General features: G+C 46.4%; 1 protein-coding gene across 1 annotated transcript in view; it reads right to left on the reverse strand.

Annotated features, from left to right (window-relative positions):
* Positions 1-20518, reverse strand: part of LOC124802911 (chitin deacetylase 1) — a 219388-nt gene that overhangs the window by 76505 nt on the left and 122365 nt on the right. The gene's annotated exons all lie outside the window — the stretch shown is intronic.

Raw genomic sequence — 20518 nt, forward strand, 5'->3', positions numbered from 1 at the left:
GTCAATTTTTACCTCTCGCCAATTTTATGTTAGAGTACACAGCGAAAAAAACAAAAACAGGTGCTTCTTCCTCAAGCTCCGAACTGCATCTGACTTAATCTTATTGTTGTTACATCAAAGAGATCACAGTAACACCAACCTGTGCATTGTTATGAAACGTGGAACCAACCAGTTTAACAACGCAGATAGTGGAATTTTGCGAAAGTCTTTGAACACGTAAATCAGAAATAACTGTTTGTGTCGGTGCAGTAAAAGAAGACGTGAAAGAAGCATGAATGGCATAGTCTGATATACCAGACAGAAAAAAGGAGAAAACTCACATCTGGACAGCTGGCCTACCGGAAGAACGTACTAAGACAGAAACTTGGTCTGACGAACAGAAAAGGGCCCATTCTGAGAGAATGAATGTAATATGGTCACAACGAATGTTACAACAACACTGTGAAAATGCCCTGTGTTGTACGTACACGGTCCAGGCACTTAATGAGAACACCTGTCAAAACACTGAATAACCACATTTTGCAGCGCGGATCGCTGAGGCATGCAGGAAGAGACACAGTGAGCTTTCGCAACTTATCGACAGAGATGTGGAGCCATGTCAACTCCAGCGCCGTGGTCAGCTGCGCTAGGCTTCTCCGTCCAGGATCCATGGCGCGAACAGCTCGTTCGAGGTGGTCCCACGGTTTCTGTATTGGGATAAATACGGTTAGTTTGGTGGCCAAGGGAGTACGGTAAACTCATCTTGGTGCTCTTCGAATCACGGACGTACTCTTTCACTGTGAGCTGTGTGACTCGTTGCATCGTCCTGCTGATGGATGCCATCGTGCCGATGAAAAAGAAACATTGGGTTGGGATGAACAAGCTCCCCAAGGATAGGTGCATCTTTATGTCGATCCTTTGTGCCTTCCAGAAAGACGAAATCACCCAGGGAATGCCACGAAAACATTCCCCAGATCATAACGCTCCCTCATCCGGTCTGTACCCTTCCGACGATTGTTGCAGTGTGTTTGCTTTCAGACGTTTCACGCCGCACCTGCCAACGGTGATCTGTCCGTTCGAGCATAAAACGTAACTCATCTGAAAAGGCAACCTTTCGTCACTGAGTTGTCCAGGTACGGTACTGGCCTGCAAATTCCTGTCTTCGTCGCAGAAGAACAGCTGTCAGCATAGGTGCTGTAGCAGGACTTTGAATTTCGCCGCGCTACACTCATTCCCTCAGATATAAATTATACCGTCGCAGCTGTATGGGCTCTCGACGGCAGAGAAAATATTTATAAGAAAATGAAGGTACAAAATTTGTAACTCTCTTTGTTTTCTACCCGCTATTGTCTCTCGAGAGCGAAAGCTTAACTTCACTTATTCGCTAGTCTTGGTATGATTCAGACGTAAAAACTTATCCGTTAGTCTAGGTCTGATTAAGACGTAAAAACTTATTGATGCAGACATATAGTATTGTGGAAGCTTGTATGAAATTTGGAGGATGGAAGCAGCGGTAAAATACATTGCATTCAATATCAAGATGGTATTCATTCGTAGACATTAGTAATTGCTGGACGATGAAATTTACTGCAAGGTTTTGGGGCAGCTACGACTTTTTCATGCAGAAATGAAGCAGGAGATTGTTGGAGAACAATACCTGAACGCCGCACGAGAGAAGACATATTAAGATGGTAATGAATGTACTCTTATCTGCGCCATTTCCCCTGTTAATCACATTTTGTTATTCTCTGTTCTCTTTCAAATAATTTTTGTAGTGGAAATTGATTTGACTTTTGTTCATAAACGCCACAAGAACCACCCCAACAATAGCTTTTCCGAATCACGAAGTCCAATAGTTTTTCTGTAATACGAAGTCCGATTTCCATTTCATTCTTTCCCTTTTTCACGGTCATTAACGATTTTAAAACCCCCTTTTTATTCACCATTTCTTCTCACATTTTCAACCTTTTCTTTTCTTTTGTGGTGTGCGTACTGTAAGACCTTCAGTACACACACCATCAGATTATTGGACTTGTCGCTCTAATGAAGTTGGTGAGTGTCAGCAATATGTCTTGTGGTCTTATTGTGGCGTATTTATCTTCTCCCGTTAGGTCAGACGATAGAAATGCCACTTGCACCCTTAGAATAGCAGATTGATGGTGACCAGCTTTAAACAGAACTTGATTAATTTTCACACACATTTATTAAAATAATAACAAACATAAAAATTACTTAACTTGGTTCAGGATGCTATTTACAATTGACAATCCGAAGTTCCTTTGGTATTGGTACATCAATCTTATTCTCACATATATCTCTGATACTTGACAAAAGTGTCTATTCATTTATCTTCATGGCTATGTACAGGAATATGGTAATCTTATTTGGCGCGGACCGAAACTTGACTATAGACTGGTACAGACAAATGTAGAACTCGTACAGACTGGTGCAGACAAATGCAGACTGGTTAGGACTGGTGCAGACAAATGCAGACTGACCAATCGGAGGTCTGTACACTCGTTATAATACCTCGTGCGTTCATGTATCACTGCGCGAGTGTGATCCGCGAGGAGAAAAGGTTCTACGTTAGCAGCAATCTCATTGGCTGCGTTACATACTAATACGCGGATCGGCGGAAGCAGAATTTGGTCCGTCTCTATGGCAGCGCCATCTCGTAGTGCGGAGACGGACGAGCTCTGCGCCTGCGCTGTTGTGCTTAGCGGGGCGCGCTCTAGTGGGAAAGTTGTGTATGCGCTGACTACGTGGAGCTATGTACACAACATCTTTTCTTCTCTTTTTCTTTTTTATTAACCACTACAGTGCATGAGCCAGCCACCTGCTGCGGAGGCCCATATGCGGCAACGTTCGTTGAACGGTCATTGAGGAGATACTGTTGGTAGTCCCATGGTTCATTTGGGCATTGGGCACTCAGTTTCTCAACAGTTGCACATGGCCGTTGCTAACTCCTGTCATCTATGACCAGTGGTTCACCCCAGTTGCCTCGGCGTCGGTTTTCGATATCACCATTTTACCATGCGTGGTATACTTTAACCACGGTGGCAAGCGAACAGCTTACAGACTTAGCCATCTTTGGCCCGAAAGCCAGTGATCATGCCCTTTTGGGCGTCAAATAAATCGCTCTGTTATGACAACGACTGCACTGATCATGTCGACACTTTGACACGTTTTATACACCCTCCTCGGTTATTGCTGCCACCGGCCGACTGTGACTGGTTATTGGACATTGTTGTCGAAGAAAGATGGTGACTGGAGCGTGTAGCAAGGTCGGGTAGGTCCGGGATGTGAATAATAATAATAACAATCGTTACAGTAACAAATTGGTGAGACACTGCCTCCATACCGCCGTCCTACTGACAACACAGGGGCTATTAACAGAAGAGTGTCTCGACTTGTAAGCACTACACGGCTGAAAACTGTACTCCTTTGCAGAGCGAGGCCGGGATATGCAGCGTGGCATTAAATGTTTCAGCGGTGCCCGCCTAGCGGCATTCCGCAGCTCACTTATCATATTAATAGCCGTTACCAGGACTGACTAATCAGCGATTTAAGTCAACAGGCCTGTTGCACGGAACCAGTACCCAGGCCGGTACTTTCGCGCTGTGGGTCACAGCCCCCCAATTAGGCTGGCGTAATTCTCGTGCACAAAACGTGCAGTTCCGCGGCACGCCGCTAACCGCTGCCAGCTGCAACAACCAGTCTTGAAGCAGCTGCAAAAACTGCTACCGTCTTCTGATAGCAGTCACTCGAAGTCGACCGCTAGGTGCACAGTTAAATCACAATACTCACATTTATTGGTGAAGACAGAGAATTTTGCGACAATAAGGAAGAAAGATTAGAGTTTATCGCCCCGTCAGTGACGTGACAGCAGACACGGGGGACTAATTCGAATAATAACGATTGTGACCTCACCAAGACCTCACCAGCATTCGCCTGAAATGGTTAGCGGGAATCTAGGTCAAGATGCTTGCACAAAAATTCAGGTCATGGTCCTTCCGAAAGCGATGACACTGCTATAACTACTATGCAATTTGCCTTGGAATTCGTGACTACGATGGTTCTGTAGTGAAAATGGAACGCATATTTAGAACGTAATGAATATTTAGAACATCACACCGTGAAACGAACTGATAGAGCCTATGCTTTGGATTCGTCTCTTAGGAAAAACCCTAAAAATAACTTGACGCAGGGTTCCTGCTAAGCCCGCAAGTCTTGGCGTTTCTTCTTCGTGCATCCCCTTAGCGCCCCAACAACAGACGACCAATTCCTTAAAAGGAAGCTAAATTCTGACTAATATTGCAACTTTGTCTTTATTTCTATTGTTAACAAACTTCTATATTTCTATATTAATAACGAACTACGCGCATGTGTTTAAGATGACACTTCCGTAAGATTCTTCCAGTAAATTCCAGCCTGGAAATCAGATTCTCTCACCACTGGTTTTATGTCTTCCTTCTGCTTTAGGCCACACCGAATGGGTACTCTTTGGCATTTTAAAGCAGTTACTGCTTCCCGTGAGTAACAGTCTGCCTCCATTTATGTGCAATACATGACTTTTATTTACGATCAGGGTCAAGTGCAAGTCTCCCCTGGCCGCAAACTCACCAGATCTCAACATTATTACGCCGTTGGGAAGGAGGGTGCATGATCGCGGTCCATTTCCATCATCGTTGCCTCTACTTGCGACTATTTTGCAGGTAGAATGGTATATGATTCCCTTGAAAACCACACAGGACCTGTATTTATCCATTCCGAGACGAATGGCAGCTGATTTGAATGCCAACGGTTTTCCTGCTGTGATTTTGGCATTGGAGTGTATTTTGTTTTTGGTGTTTCCACACACTTGTCTACCCCCTGTACGATAAACTGCTGCTAGAGGTAAACCAAAGTAGCCTGTATTATCTCTGTAGAATGTCAGAGTATCTCATCTTGTCCATATGCCTTTCCACTGTTGAGCGATTTTGGCTAATTTTCTATTCCTCGATCACTTATTCCCGATATTTGCCATTTCTCCTCCAAGCGATACCTGAAAGGATGAATTGTATTACTATCCTCAGTAATTCCCAAAGACTGAAATCCCTACTTCGGCCTTCTCTCTGTCATTTTCTGTTAGTCCACTGAGTGACTGGATGGATGATTTATATCTGGCTTCTGACATCTGCAAAAGCCATCTGAGCTCCCTATCTTGAATCTTACACGGAAGGGAGGAAAACAGAAGGAATATTACGAGAGTTGTCCAGAAAGTAATGCACCGCATTTTTTTTATCTGTCGAAAACAATGCTATGAATGCGAAACGTTACAATGTATTACGAGGGTGGTTTGAAAAGTTCTCGGAACGGAATAGAAAAAAAAGTAGTTACATCACTGAGAATTTTTTTTAATTTTTCAATGTAGTCTCCTTGTAGGTTAATGCACTTGGTTCAACAATGTTCCAGTGCCTTGATCCCATCTTGAGAATGAGTTTCCTCCAGGCCTGCAAAATAGTTGTCAACTCCGGCTATCAATTCTTCCTTTGAAATGAATCTTTGTCCACCAAGAAAAATTTTCAGTTTGGAAAGAGATGGAAGTCTGACGGAGCCGTTATCAGGTGAATAAGGTGGGTGCGGCAACAATTCATACCTTAGTTCGCGTAATTTTGCCATGGCGACGGCACATGTGTGCGGGTGCGCATTGCCTTTTTTCATTTCTAATTTTCAGTTAAAATGTGATATGCCCTTTCAGATGACATCTGGAAAGCGTGTGAAATTTCACACACTTTCAATCGGCGGTCCTCCATGACCACTTTGTGCAATTTTGCAATGATTTCTGAAGTAGTGACACATCTTGGCCGACCACTGCGCGGATCATCATCTAAGCTCTCCCGACCAAATTTAAATTCATTTGTCCACTTGGCAAGAGTTGAATATGAAGGAGCAGAGTCCTTCAGTGTATTCCGGAAAACGGCATAAATGTCCTTTGCTTTCATACCTTTCTTTACGAAGTACTTAATCACTGCTCGAATCTCGATTTTTTCCATCTTCGCAAATCACTACTCTGGAACAACAGAGCCACGTCACCGCTACAGCTCTCTTCCAAGAGCACTGACGTGGCACGTGTTTACAGGCAACAGTCCAATGAATATCACGTGAACAACTCCTTGCGATAGTGCTGACCTCTCGTGGTGATTCTGAGAATTCTTCAAACCACTCGCGTATTTGTTTCCGTTACTTCCGACAAATAGCGTAGCTGCAGGACAGTTTCAAAATGGCGTCTGTAGGTGACGTATGTTACAAGCAACGTGCCGTCACTGAATTTCTCACTGCAGAGAAAGAAACAGTGAGGAATATTCACAAACTCCTGTGCAAAGTCTATGGAGCATGTGCTGTTGACAGAAGTACAGTTGCAGAGGTTGAAAATAGCGCTTCAGTTGTAAATTACTTTATTTTCACACGACTGGTTTCGGACTGTTATAAGCCAATCCTCAGGTGTCTTAGCTGTGCTGTGGTCCCCGAGCGCCGCTTGTACCAGATGCGGTGTGCTAGAAGTACAGTTAGTTGCTGGGCACGGAGGGTGAGGTCATCAGAAGGCGGTGCGGCGGAGCTCCACCATTTGCAGTGGTCGGGAAGACCATCCACGGCTGTCACACCTGACATGTTGCAGCGAGCTGATGTTGCCATTCAGGAAGACGGACGCGTTACAACTCGGCAGTTGGCGCTGCATATGTCAATCGGCAAAGGAAGTGTGGATGCAAAACAGGATTGGACAGTGTTACCTACTGTCCTGACCTAGCCCCGTCAGACTTCCACTTGTTTGGGTCATTAAACGATGCCGTTCTTGGCAGAAATTTTGGGGACGATGAGGAGGTGATTCACCAGGACAAGGCTTGGTACCGACGGGCCCTACACGCCGTTGTTTCGCGCTGGAGGAAGGCCGTGGAACTGGATGGAGATTACGTGGAAAAATGGGGCGTGTGGATAAAACACCATTCGTTAGAGTGTGTAGTTCTCATTATGTTCAATAAAGAATTGTTGAAGAAAAAATTCAGTGCATTTCTTTCTGGGCAACCCTCTTATAACATCATAACAATAACGAGGATGAAATGTAAGCTATCGCTGGACATCAGTGGGGAACATAAATCGATCCTGTTATTTTCAAAGGAACCCCCCAGCATTCGCCTTAAGCGGTTTAGGGAAACTCATGTACACAGTCTAGGGTTAATCTCGTACAGCAGACTAAACGGGGTCCCGCGTCCGGCCATCCTGATTTAGGTTTTCCGTGATTTCCCTAAATAGCTCCAGGCAAATGCGGGAATGGTTCCTTTGAACGGGCACGGCCGACTTTCTTCCCCGTCCTTCCTTAATCCGATGAGACCGATGACCTCGCTGTCTGGTCTCCTCCCCCAAAATAATCCAAAACTAAACGGGGACAGGCACCTTAAAATGCAATAGCAGCAGTTACACGCTGGTACGCTACATTGGGTTAGTAATTCGTTTCCGAGGCGGAGAAACTGCAGCCTCACAATTTGTTGAGGACTATGTATTTGGCAGAAACGTCGCCCACCGACGTCTTTTGGGCTTTGCTTAACCTCGTCCCGCATATCGTATACGACACACGGAAATGGTGACATTTATCTGCATAAAGGATCCTTGTAACGCCAAAGAAACGAGCGCCAATACTTTGCTCACCTTCCGCAAGCTGTCATTACCTGCAGCAACGAGTTTCAACGCTCTGTGTCGTCAGTTACATGTAACAGAAATACACTCCTGGAAATGGAAAAAAGAACACATTGACACCGGTGTGTCAGACCCACCATACTTGCTCCGGACACTGCGAGAGGGCTGTACAAGCAATGATCACACGCACGGCACAGCGGACACACCAGGAACCGCGGTGTTGGCCGTCGAATGGCGCTAGCTGCGCAGCATTTGTGCACCGCCGCCGTCAGTGTCAGCCAGTTTGCCGTGGCATACGGAGCTCCATCGCAGTCTTTAACACTGGTAGCATGCCGCGACAGCGTGGACGTGAACCGTATGTGCAGATGACGGACTTTGAACGAGGGCGTATAGTGGGCATGCGGGAGGCCGGGTGGACGTACCGCCGAATTGCTCAACACGTGGGGCGTGAGGTCTCCACAGTACATCGATGTTGTCGCCAGTGGTCGGCGGAAGGTGCACGTGCCCGTCGACCTGGGACCGGACCGCAGCGACGCACGGATGCACGCCAAGACCGTAGGATCCTACGCAGTGCCGTAGGGGACCGCACCGCCACTTCCCAGCAAATTAGGGACACTGTTGCTCCTGGGGTATCGGCGAGGACCATTCGCAACCGTCTCCATGAAGCTGGGCTACGGTCCCGCACACCGTAAGGCCGTCTTCCGCTCACGCCCCAACATCGTGCAGCCCGCCTCCAGTGGTGTCGCGACAGGCGTGAATGGAGGGACGAATGGAGACGTGTCGTCTTCAGCGATGAGAGTCGCTTCTGCCTTGGTGGCAATGATGGTCGTATGCGTGTTTGGCGCCGTGCAGGTGAGCGCCACAATCAGGACTGCATACGACCGAGGCACACAGGGCCAACACCCGGCATCATGGTGTGGGGAGCGATCTCCTACACTGGCCGTACACCACTGGTGATCGTCGAGGGGACACTGAATAGTGCACGGTACATCCAAACCGTCATCGAACCCATAATTCTACCATTCCTAGACCGGCAAGGGAACTTGCTGTTCCAACGTGACAATGCACGTCCGCATGTATCCTGTGCCACCCAACGTGCTCTAGAAGGTGTAAGTCAACTACCCTGGCCAGCAAGATCTCCGGATCTGTCCCCCATTGAGCATGTTTGGGACTGGATGAAGCGTCGTCTCACGCGGTCTGCACGTCCAGCACGAACGCTGGTCCAACTGAGGCGCCAGGTGGAAATGGCATGGCAAGCCGTTCCACAGGACTACATCCAGCATCTCTACGATAGTCTCCATGGGAGAATAGCAGCCTGCATTGCTGCGAAAGGTGGATATACACTGTACTAGTGCCGGCATTTTGCATGCTCTGTTGCCTGTGTCTATGTGCCTGTGGTTCTGTCAGTGTGATCATGTGATGTATCTGACCCCAGGAATGTGTCAATAAAGTTTCCCCTTCCTGGGACAATGAATTCACGGTGTTCTTATTTCAATTTCCAGGAGTGTATTATACGGAGAACATACTTTTCTGCTAGTGGAACTGCAGAGTATAGTCGCCGAACGACCCGTTAACGAAGCTCTGTTGCTCCACGGCAACAAAGTAGTTACCACCTGAGGACGTTGCTCTAAATACGGGAGAGCCGAGAGAGCGGCGTCCGCCATTCAGTTTCTTCTGCTCCGGCGCTCACTATTACGTAAGTACGTCGTTCTTATTGCAGCCTGCTCTCTGTCGCTCACAACTGAAACGCTGTTTCCTGATGGTCGCAAAGTTCGCCACGCGTGTACCACGCTACGTGTGGCATTAACAGCCGTTTTAACGATGCAGCGTGCAACCATGTTGTCTTCGACCTAGATGTTTCCGTGTATAGCAGCTTTCGAAATTCAAATAATCTTGGTTATGCATTCATAAGCACAAAAGAATAACATTTAAGATTCTGAAGTGTAATAAAAACACTGTAAGCAATAATGAAGAAATTAAAAATAATTCCTCAGAGCATTAAGCCCGCTTTATACTAGAGACGTTCTGGTCAGAATTGACTATTCGAATTGTGTCTGTTGTGCCTACGTATAAATCAAAAACCAATCACGGCGCGAGTGTGTTTATGACGTTAATAATAAGTAGATTGTGCCAAGTGTGCAGTTATAACTTTCAGAGCATGCTGCATACTGCGCATGCGCAGAACAGGAGCTATGGTGGCGTCTGGTAACATCGTAAGTTACGCTATTTTGGACGATGTGATTCTTCAATTTCTCCAGGCGTATTTTACGACGAAATAAATCTCGGGTGAACAGCCTGGTATGAGTGTGCATAGGACACAATATTTCGGCAACGTGGTCGAAATATTGTGTCTTATGCACACTCATACCAGGCTCTTCACCCGAGATTTATTTAGTTAATTTGGACGAGTTCAGTCCTATTACAGAAATGGCTTTTGTGCATTCGTGCCTTCTTAGCCTTTAGTCTGTTGTTTGCTTTGTTTTCGTGACACACTGAAAAGTTACACAAAGCCCTGGTATTTTTTCCTACCATTGTTGTCCCACAAGAGAAACGAAATATCTGAAAGAAAAAAGGACAAGTTGAGTTTCGCACGAGCGATGATTTCTAAATCTGTGCTGATTTGTGGACAGCAGGTTTTCTGTCTCAATAAAGTTTGTTACATTCGAATGTGTTCAAGAATTCTGTAACTATGCGGTTCAGTTCTTGTACCTATTTCTGGCTGCAGTTACACTTGCTACTGAACGAGTATGTAGAGGAAGGTCACCGAAGAGTAAAATCCAATAGTTGGCAAGTTAGTTGAATGGGCTGGCCATCGGAAAGGTGTATTTAGCGTATAAGTAAAAGACACTGACTCGTAGAGGTCCCCAGCGATGGGATAGACTTTTTGAAACCAGGTATGCAGTGATATAGTTTAAGATCCCAGGTGTCACACTCTGCAGCCGTTCACGCTGGTGGGCCCTCGTTTGCGAATAATTGATCAAAAAAATGTAGGATTTTTGTGCGACACTCAGTCGCTTTAAAAAAGCGTTATGAAGTACTGTGGTTGTGTGGCGTAGTGGTTAGAATATCTGCTTCAGATGCGGGAGGTTGTGGACAGAGAAAAGGGGTAGGGGGAGATGGACAAAGAGAGGGGGAAGAGGAGATAGAATTAGCGTGGCGGAGAAGGATATGGACAGAGGGAGAAGGAGGAGACGGACAGAGGAGAAGTAGCAGACAGAGAGAGGGGGGATCAACAGTGAGAGGGGTAGTAAGAGATGGACAGAGAGAGGGGACGGGGAGAATGACTGAAGCAAACAAACAAGATGAGTAGCAAAGTGGTAAGGGTATTACGATACTGTAAGGTGAACTGCAAGAAAATGTACGAAAGAATTCATTTCTGGCTTTCAGAGCTGTTGTTGGCGCGTACTGGTAACGGTGAACCGACAACGTCAAAAATGTTCAAATGTGTGTGAAATGTTATGGGACTTAACTCTCAAATGGCTCTGAGCACTATGGGACTTAACTTCTGAGGTCATCAGTCCCCTAGAACTTAGAACTACTTAAACCTAACTAACCTCAGGACATCACACACATCCATGCCCGAGGCAGGATTCGAACCTGCGGCCGTAGCGGTCGCGCGGTTCCAGACTGTAGCGCCTAGAACCGCTCGGCCATTCCGGAGGTGGGACTTAACTGCTAATCAGTCCCTAAGCTTACACACTACTTAACCTAAATTATCCTAAGGACAAACACACACACCCATGCCCGAGGTAGGATTCGAACCTCCGCCGGGACCAGCCGCACAGTCCGTGACTGCAGCGCCTAAGACCGCTCGGCTAATCCCTCGCGGCCCGACAACGTCGCCCATTGCCCTATCGCCTTATTTATCTCATCCGTAGGTGGTTCTTATCCCCACAGTTATTGATTCCAGGCAGTATCTGATACGTGTACGGGGTCTGGTTGAAATCGGTCCAGTGATTTAGGAGGAGACGAACTCATGTACATAATTTTTTGTAATATGTACGGATGTTAGCGTGTCCCTTGATCCATATCATTTTTATATTCTGACCGACCCTTCGTTTTACTTGGTGACTTTCATAATGATGAATTTGTTTTCCTGATAAGAGTTAGGATATACTTATCTCTTTGAAAAAAGGTACCCGATGCATAATTTGGAGACAAAATGCAGCAAGCGATGTCTCTGGTTCTCGTTTGGGGTCGCTCCGATGAACACAGTAGACTGCTGCCCTCACCTCAATAACTCCACTCGTTCACAGCCGTGTCGAGGGTGGAAGAACGCTTGTTCTGGTTTGAGAATTGAGTGATCGCACAGCGCAGCGGAGGCCGCTGGAGTGCCGTTACTATTTACGTGCAGCGCGGCGCAGCGTAGCTCCCGGGACGCGGCAGCCCGGTAGCCTGGTAGAGCGCGTTGCACAACTGAAGGCGTGGCCGCCTCGCCGCACTGTCACCGCCTCGCCGCGCCGGCGCGTTGGGTAACGGACCGCGGGAACACGGCCCTGGCGTCTCCCACCAGGCAGAGAGGTGGGTAGCATCGGGACTGCCGCAGGTGAACACTAAGGTGACAGGAGTAATGGGATAGCCATATGCACATATACAGATGACGGCGGGATCGCGTACACGAGGTATAAAAGGACAGTGCATTGGCGGAACTATCGTTTGTACTCAGATCATTCGTGTAAACAGGTTTCCGACGTCACTATGGCTGCACGACGGGAATTAACAGACTCTGAACGCGGAATGGTAGTTGGAGCTGGACGCATGCGTCATTCCATTTCGGAAATTGTGAGGGCATTCAATATTCTGAGATCCGCAGTGTCAAGACTGAGCTGAAAATAAATTTCAATTTTTACCACTGATAATACAGTGGCTGACGGCGTTCACTTAACAACCGAGAGTTGGGTTGTTTGGTTCAAATGGCTCTGAGCACTATGGGACTTAACTTATAAGGTCATCAGTCCCCTAGAACTTAGAACTACTTAAACCTAACTAACCTAAGGACACCACACACATCCATGCCCGAAGCAGGATTCTAACCTGCGACCGTAGCGGTCGCGCGGTTCCAGACTGTAGCGCCTAGAACCGCTCGGCCACTCCGGCCGGCGGTTGTTGGGAGAAGAGACCAAACAGCGAGGTCATCGGTCTCATCGGATTAGGGAAGGACGGGGAAGAAAGTCGGCCGTGCCCTTTCAAAGAAACCATCCCGGCATTTGCCTGGAGAGATTTAGAGGAATCACGGAAAACCTAAATCCGGATGGCCGGACGCAGGATAAAACCGTCGTCCTCCCGAATGCGAGTCCAGTGTGTTAACCACTGCGCCATCTCGCTCGGTTTAACGACCGAGAGCAGCGGTGTCTGCGTAGAGTAGTCAGAGCTAACAGACAAGTAACACTTCGTGAAATAGCCATAAAAATGAATATGGCACGTACGGCGCATGTATGCGTTAGGTACAGTGCGGCGAAATCTGGCGATAATAGGCTATGGCAGCAGACGACCGTCACGAGTACTTCTGATAACAGCACATTACCTGCAGCGCCTCTCTTGGTCTCGTGGCCATATCAGTTGGGCATTAGACGACTGGAAAACAGTGACCTGGCCAAATGAGTCCCAATTTCAGTTGGTAAGGACATCCATAACGGTGCAGGCTCCGTTTATATGGAATGGACCGGGTCCCCTGGTCCTACTCAATCTATCATAGACTGGGGACTGCTGTGTTTGGCTACTTGGAGACCATTTGCAGCCATTCATGGATCTCATGTTCCCAAACAACGGTGGGATTTTTATGGATGAACATGCGCCATGTCACTGGGCCGCAATTGTTCGCGATTGCTTTGAAGAACGTTCTGGACAATTCGAGCGAATGATTTGGTCACCTAGATCGCCCGACATGAATCCCATCGAACATTTATGGGACATATTCGAGAGGTCACTTAGTCAACAAAATCCTGCTCCGCCAACACTTTCGTTATCACGGACGGCTATAGAGGCACCATGGCTCAATACTTCTGTAGGGGACTTCCAACGACTTGTTGAGTCCCTACCACGTCGTGTTGCTGCACTAAGTCGGGAAAGAGAGGATCATACACGATATTAGGAGGTATCCCATGGCCGAAGCCAATTCAAAATGTACATCAACGAAACGGAACGGAACGCTAAAAGTGATGCTACGTCAACGTCAACATACCACATCGCTTAGTCAAATACCAAATGCAGGAAGTGGGGTTTTGAAGTACCTTAGGAGGATAGTTTCAAATGTTCTCGAAATAGAATAGAAAAGTAACAGCTTACCGGTACCTCAGCAATTTTTTTTTATTTTTCAATTATCTGAGCTCCCCACTTCGGAGGTTAGAGTCCTCCCGCCGGTCGAAGTGGCCGTGCGGTTCTGGGCGCTTCAGTCTGGAACCGCGTGACCGCTGCGGTCGCAGGTTCGAATCCCGCCTCGGGCATGGATGTGTGTGATGTCGTTACGTTAGTTAGGTTTAAGAAGTTCTAAGTTCTAGGGGACTGATGACCATAGATGTTAAGTCCCATAGTGCTCAGAGCCATTTGAACCATTTGGAGTCCTCCATCGGACATGTATGTATGTGTTGTCATCAGCGTAAGTTATTTTAAGTTAGATTAAGTAGTTCGTAAGCTTAGGGACCGTTGACCTCAGCAGTTTGGTCCCGTAAGACCTTACGGCAAACTTCCAAATTTTCGAATTAGCTAAGTACGCAACGTTGCCCTGGTATATTTTTATTCCAGTTCTATTAGTCCATCTCCTCCTCTCCCCCATTCTCTGCCCTTCTCCTCCTCTTTCTTTTTTTGTCGATTTCTCCCTCCTCCTCTTTCTGTTCATCTCCTACTCCCTCATATCTGCATCCATGCCTTTCTTCCACCTCTCTATCTGGCCATCTCTTCCACCCCCCTTCTCTCTCCGCGTTACCACTCCCACCCAATAGGAGGTTGCTGGTTCTTACCCCCACAGCATTTCTTTCCAGATACTAAGTGATATATGATCAAGTTTCGTTGAAATTGCCGCAAGGTTTAAGGAAGAGATTTTTACATGCGGCTTTGTCTGCATATGCACTTCTTACATACATTTAATGTATTTCACACATATTTGTAAGCATATTTCATCTGTATCTCAAGCGAATTTAGCCCTGCATTTTCGTTTTCATGCAGCTCAATTTTTTGACGTCATATCTCCTGAACTTTGTGTTGTACAACGATATAGCTTTGTAGGTACATTCAGCGACACATGTGGGTACTTCTGCGGAATGTGCTCGAATAGAATTAGTATCAAAGAAGTAATACATTTAAACGTCATGCATGACGCAGTAGTTTTCCGCGCATCTCAGTGTTTTTGAGGTCGTACCTCCTGAAGTACGTGTTGTACAGCGATACAATATTGCAGGTACACTCAGTTCTGTATGTGAATACTGTCTGCAAAATGTATCACCAGTTAGCAGTAAACAAGTAATGCACTGAAGCGCCAAAGAAACTGGTATAGGCATGCGTATTCGAATACAGAGATATGTAAACAAGCAGAATATGACTCTGCGGTCGGCAATGGCTATATAAGACAAGAAGTGTTTGGCGCAGTTGTTAGATCGGTTACTGCTGCTATAGTGGCTGGTTATCAATATTTAAGTGAGTTTGAACGTGGTGTTATAGCCGACGCACAAGCCGGAAAAAGATCCTGCAAGAACGGGACCAACGACGACTGGAGAGAATCGTTCAACGTGACAGAAGTGCAAACCTTCCGCAAATTGCCGCAAATTTCAATGCTAGGCCATCAACAAGTGTCAGCGTGCGACATATTCAGCGAAACATCATCGGTATGGGCTTTCGGAGCCGAAGGCCCACTCGTATACCCTTGACGACCGCGCAACACAGAGCTTTGTGCCTCGCCAGGGGTCATCAACACCGACACTGGACTCTTGATGACTGGAAACATATTGCCTGTCGGACGAGTCTCGTTTGAAATGGTATCGAGAGGATGGGCGTGTATGAGTTTTGACACAATCTCATGAATTCATGGACCCTGCATGTCAGCAGGGGACTCTTCAAGCCGGTGGAGGCTCTGTTATAGTGTGGGTCGCGTGCAGTTGGAGTGATATGGGACCCCTGATACGTTTACATATGACTCTGACAGGTGACTCGCACATAAGCATCCTGTCTGTTCATCTGCATCCATTCATGTCCATTGTGCATTTCGACTGATGGGCAATTCCAGCAGGACAATTCCACATTCCACACCTCCAGAATTGCTACAGAGTGGCTCCAGGAACACTGTTTTGAGTTTAAACACTTCCGCTGGCCACCAAACTCCCCAGGCATGAACATTATTGAGCATATCTGCGAAGCCTTGCAATGTGATGTTCAGAAGATCAGAAGAAAGCTCCACCCGCTCGTACTCTTAACGGATTTATGGACAGCCCTGCAGGATGAATGGTGTCAGTTCCTTCCAGCACTACTTCAGACATTCGTCGAATCCATGTCACGTCGTGTTGCCGCACTTCTGCGTGCTCGCGGAAGCCCTACATGATATTAGGCAAGTGTACCAGTTTCTTTGGCTCTTCAGTGTAAATTAAAACGTCATGCACGATGCGGCAGCTTTAATGCGTGAAAACCGAAAATGTAGTATTCGATAAATTTTCGATAAATTTTTATCATTTTCAGAGATACAGAGGTTCGAAGTTACCCTACTCGCGCGTAAAATCCAGTGTGAGGCAAAAACGTAATCAATAAAGTGCCGACCACGGATAAGCATGCTGTAAAGGATCTTCGCTATCATCAGAAGAGTTCTGGGAACCTCATGTCGTAGTACTGAAGTGCATGCAGAATCTTTCTGCACATAAAATCCGGTTGAGGTATGAAGTTATATAGCTCTGCGTCATTTCAGTTTCATACAAGTAAACTATCAAAATTTTTCTGGCCCACGAAGTTCTTTTCATATGAGTGACATATCCCACTACAGCAGGGAAAAGAAGGGAACCAGCGGAATAATGCTCCTACCGGAGCACAAAAAATGTGAACGTGTTCCTGTTTATTAAAAGACACTGACTGAAAAGCGCCTTCAAGTAATGTAGTGCGCCATTCTATACTACGTAGGCTTGTTCGTACACAATGAGACGTTTATTGTGGCACCTTTCAAAAGCAAATCCCACAAGACAGAATTTTTTTGTCCCTGTTTCCTGTTGGTGTTGAAGTCCACTTTCATGAATCAAAATCTATAAAGGTCTCAGGGTCGAGCCTTTGCCCAGCAGATAGCTTTTCCTCCCATGAAGTTTCAGAAGCTGTTGGATAAAGTTTTCCCAAAGTTGATATTTCGTGGCATTGTTCATACTTCGCTTCTTCTTTGGGGCAGGTATTGATTCCCATTCCGCTCCGCATCGTGACATCTCTTCGTAAATTTTAAACCATCAATTTATCCAACTTTAACATGCTGCTTGTTTTCGGTCAGCTCACCTTCTCGTCATCATTAAATTTAATAACATTCACAACAAGCCATCGTAGCTGCTCGCTAAGGCATTATGCACTTTCACTTTTAGTGCATGGAGTGAGAGACAAAAACCAAGTATTACTCTGAACGTGGCTGTGCCTAGTCACAGGCCAATTTTGTTTCCTACAGCCGGGTCTGTTGCTCTCTTTGTCGGGTAATACATTCTATGTAGGGCGTTCCAAACCTTCGTCAATTGGACGGTTGCTTTGAAAACCAGAGTGCTTAACGAGACGTGATCCTATCGAAGGTGGTATGCCGTAGTCTTCCTCCGATCTTTAAATTGTTTTACCCAGCCAGTTATAGGAAAATCTACGACTGAGGGTCGATTCAGAACCATACTGCGACTTAGCATCTTACCAAATCAATATACACTGCATGACAAAAATTGAAGCATCAGGAAAACATGGTCGTATGTCAGAGTAACTTCGTACACGCGCACACCATCAGCGGATATGTAAATGATTATAGAGCAGCAATCCTCTATGACAGGTAGAACGGCCACCAGTGAATTGCTGTTGGTCGTGTTTCGTGTTGTTATACAATATAAGGTGCGTGAACGGCGTCAGATGTCAAGTGATCGCTGTGAAGGACATGAAGATGCCACATAATCTTGTGAGACAGCGTTATCAGCTCCTGATAGTGTTGTAAGCAGCCTCATTGTGAGTCTCCCATTGGTGTCTGGTCGAATCGTGTAATATTCAATTTGTGGGGCGTTCGGATATGACAGTGGCCCGATGTTGGACTACATAGGAACGTGACGGCGGGCATACTCGTCGTCAAGCTCCTGGTCGACCACTCTGACGACCACAAGGGTAGATCGCCGTACTGTGCACCAGCGACATCGTAACCGCTTCACATCTGCGCCTGCCGTCCAAGAATAAGTAACAGACTCCCTGCAACGTCGTGTGTGATCCCACACCACTCGTCAGAGACTAGAACTAACCAGACTAGGGAATTACCGTCCTATGTATAGTCTGCCGATAACACCACACCACAAACGGCTGCTTTTGGAGTGGCGCCCCAACTGGGAAGTATGGACTGTTGGCGAATGGCGTCTCGTGTTCAGCGATGAATCGCGATTCTGTTCTACCCCTGATGACCATCGTCGGCAAGTAAGATGGCGGACAGCTGCCCCATTTTTCCAATGTCTTGCAGAAGCACATGGCGTGGAAAGCCATCGGGTATGACTTCTGGTCACCGCTGGTAGTGACTGAGGAAAATTTTACCGCACAACTGTACGTCACGAACTTCGTTCGTTCTCATGCATTCTCTCTCATGCTGCAGTACGATGATGCGATTTTTCAACAGGCTGACGCTCATCCATACATAGCATGTGTCTACAAACTATCTGTGTTATGTTGGGGTACTCCTGTGATCAGCAAGATTCCCAGATCTGTTCCCTTTAGAACATGTGTGCGACCAGCTCGGACGTCAAATCCATTCCAGTGCCAGTATCTAAGATATCAAGGGAAAGATAATAGAGTTCTGGACCAGTTTGCCTCAGTAGAGGATACATCGGCCTTATGACACCTTACCAAACTGAATAAATGCACGCATCATAGCTAGAGCTGGTGCTAAGTTATATTGATAAATGAGCTCATAATTTCACATGGCCTCGTAGCCCGTGAAGTTTCATTTCGTTTCCTCCTCTTCTACTGGCTGCTTCACTTTCTTTGTCGAGCCGTGTATCATTGCCAGAGGTGACAGAAGCGATAAGTAACAGAAAATGTCCTAGGACCGACTGGGGATTGAATAGTGAAACTTTGTACTTGTAATCTCATATTTACGCACCGAGTAACCTTTAGTGACAAAATCATGTAGACTGTAGAGGATATAAACTGACGACTCTAAAATGAGAAATTATGGATAGAAATGAATATCCACTTTTCTTTTGACATTTACAACTTACACCTTACAACAACAAGTTAAACTTAAAACAGTTATTCAGAGTTACAACTGCCAATCTGAGTGCATGGTTTACAACAGAAGAATTTAGATCCGCTCTCAGGTATCCCTGTTGGCTGTGGTACGAGACATGCAGGTAAGACCATACCGAACGTCTATTCTTCAGCTTCACAAAATAGTTTCGTGACTTCTCTTTTTATTACTAAACAGAGAAGATGGAGAAACATACGCCTGTGATTTCTTCGATAGTTTGCTGACGACGAAGTCACCTTGAACCACGGCCAAGGATGACGAGCAAAAACAAGAAAGATGTCGATGTGGCTGCCAGAGAACATAGCGGATTCTACTACGAGTGGTAAGTTCCAACGATACTGAGGTCTTCTCGTCCTGTATACGAACGGAATTTAAACCAATTAACATCAAAAAATGGTTCAAATAGCTCTGAGCACTATGGGACTTAACTTCTGAGGTCATCAGTCCCCTAGAACTTAGAGCTACTTAAACCTAACTAACCTAAGGACATCACACACATCCATGCCCGCAGCAGGATTCGAACCTGCGACCGTAGCGGTCGCACGGTTCCAGACTGTAGCGCCTAGAACCGCTCGGCCACTCAATTAACATCACTGATCGCCAAAACCTGATTCGTGATGTTCGCATTACACAGCTCCCTTTCGTTCTGATAATTGCTCTCGCTTTTAGTCGTTATAAGATCTTCTTTGCGTGTAAGTGACACAAAAATAAATTATCCGCCGCAGGCGGTCAAAAAGTAAAGGCCCAGGTACACAATGAATACCAAGTTCATTTAAATTAAGAGAACGCAAAGGTCTTGTCTCACTTACTGCAGAAACAAAATCTTGAAGGGACTAGTTAGAGAAATCTTCTAAGCCCAGTGAAACCGAGTTAAGGACAAACACCAAAATATTACAAGCCCACTAGTCATCACGTCGGGGCCACATCTTCTTCTGGAAGGTCATGTTGCGTGTTCCAGGACCAGAAGGCTGGCTCGGACGGCAGTGACAGCATAGCGACGGCTCCATTGTGAGCTTCTGACTGAAGGAATGCATAAGCATTCGGCGCTTGGCCCAAAAGCCCACTCTGATTGAACTGACCTCTCAGGCCCCGTGCGTCGGGTTAAGTAAAGCTGTCGGGGCCAGGATACAGTCGGTCTTGATTCCTGTTAGATGGCCAGTGTAGGAAAGACGTTCATATGGCTAATAGCTCCTCTTGATGCTTCGGCCGCCATCCGATGGCCATATGTAGAGTGGCAGCCTTCGGATTTTGTCTCTGAGGAAGCTAGTTGCCTGTGTAACTTGGATGTAACGTGTGTTGCTGGCAGGATAGGCGGAAGCCCTTAGTACAGCAGAAACAATGTCTAAGTTGCCAGCCGACCATAGCCCCGATACGACATAAATTAACATCTTAACATATCGCTACAAAAACGGTGATATTTCTCTCACACATGCAACGCTCCTAACC

This window comes from Schistocerca piceifrons, chromosome 6, assembly GCF_021461385.2.
Source record: "Schistocerca piceifrons isolate TAMUIC-IGC-003096 chromosome 6, iqSchPice1.1, whole genome shotgun sequence".
Lineage (NCBI taxonomy): Eukaryota > Metazoa > Arthropoda > Insecta > Orthoptera > Acrididae > Schistocerca > Schistocerca piceifrons.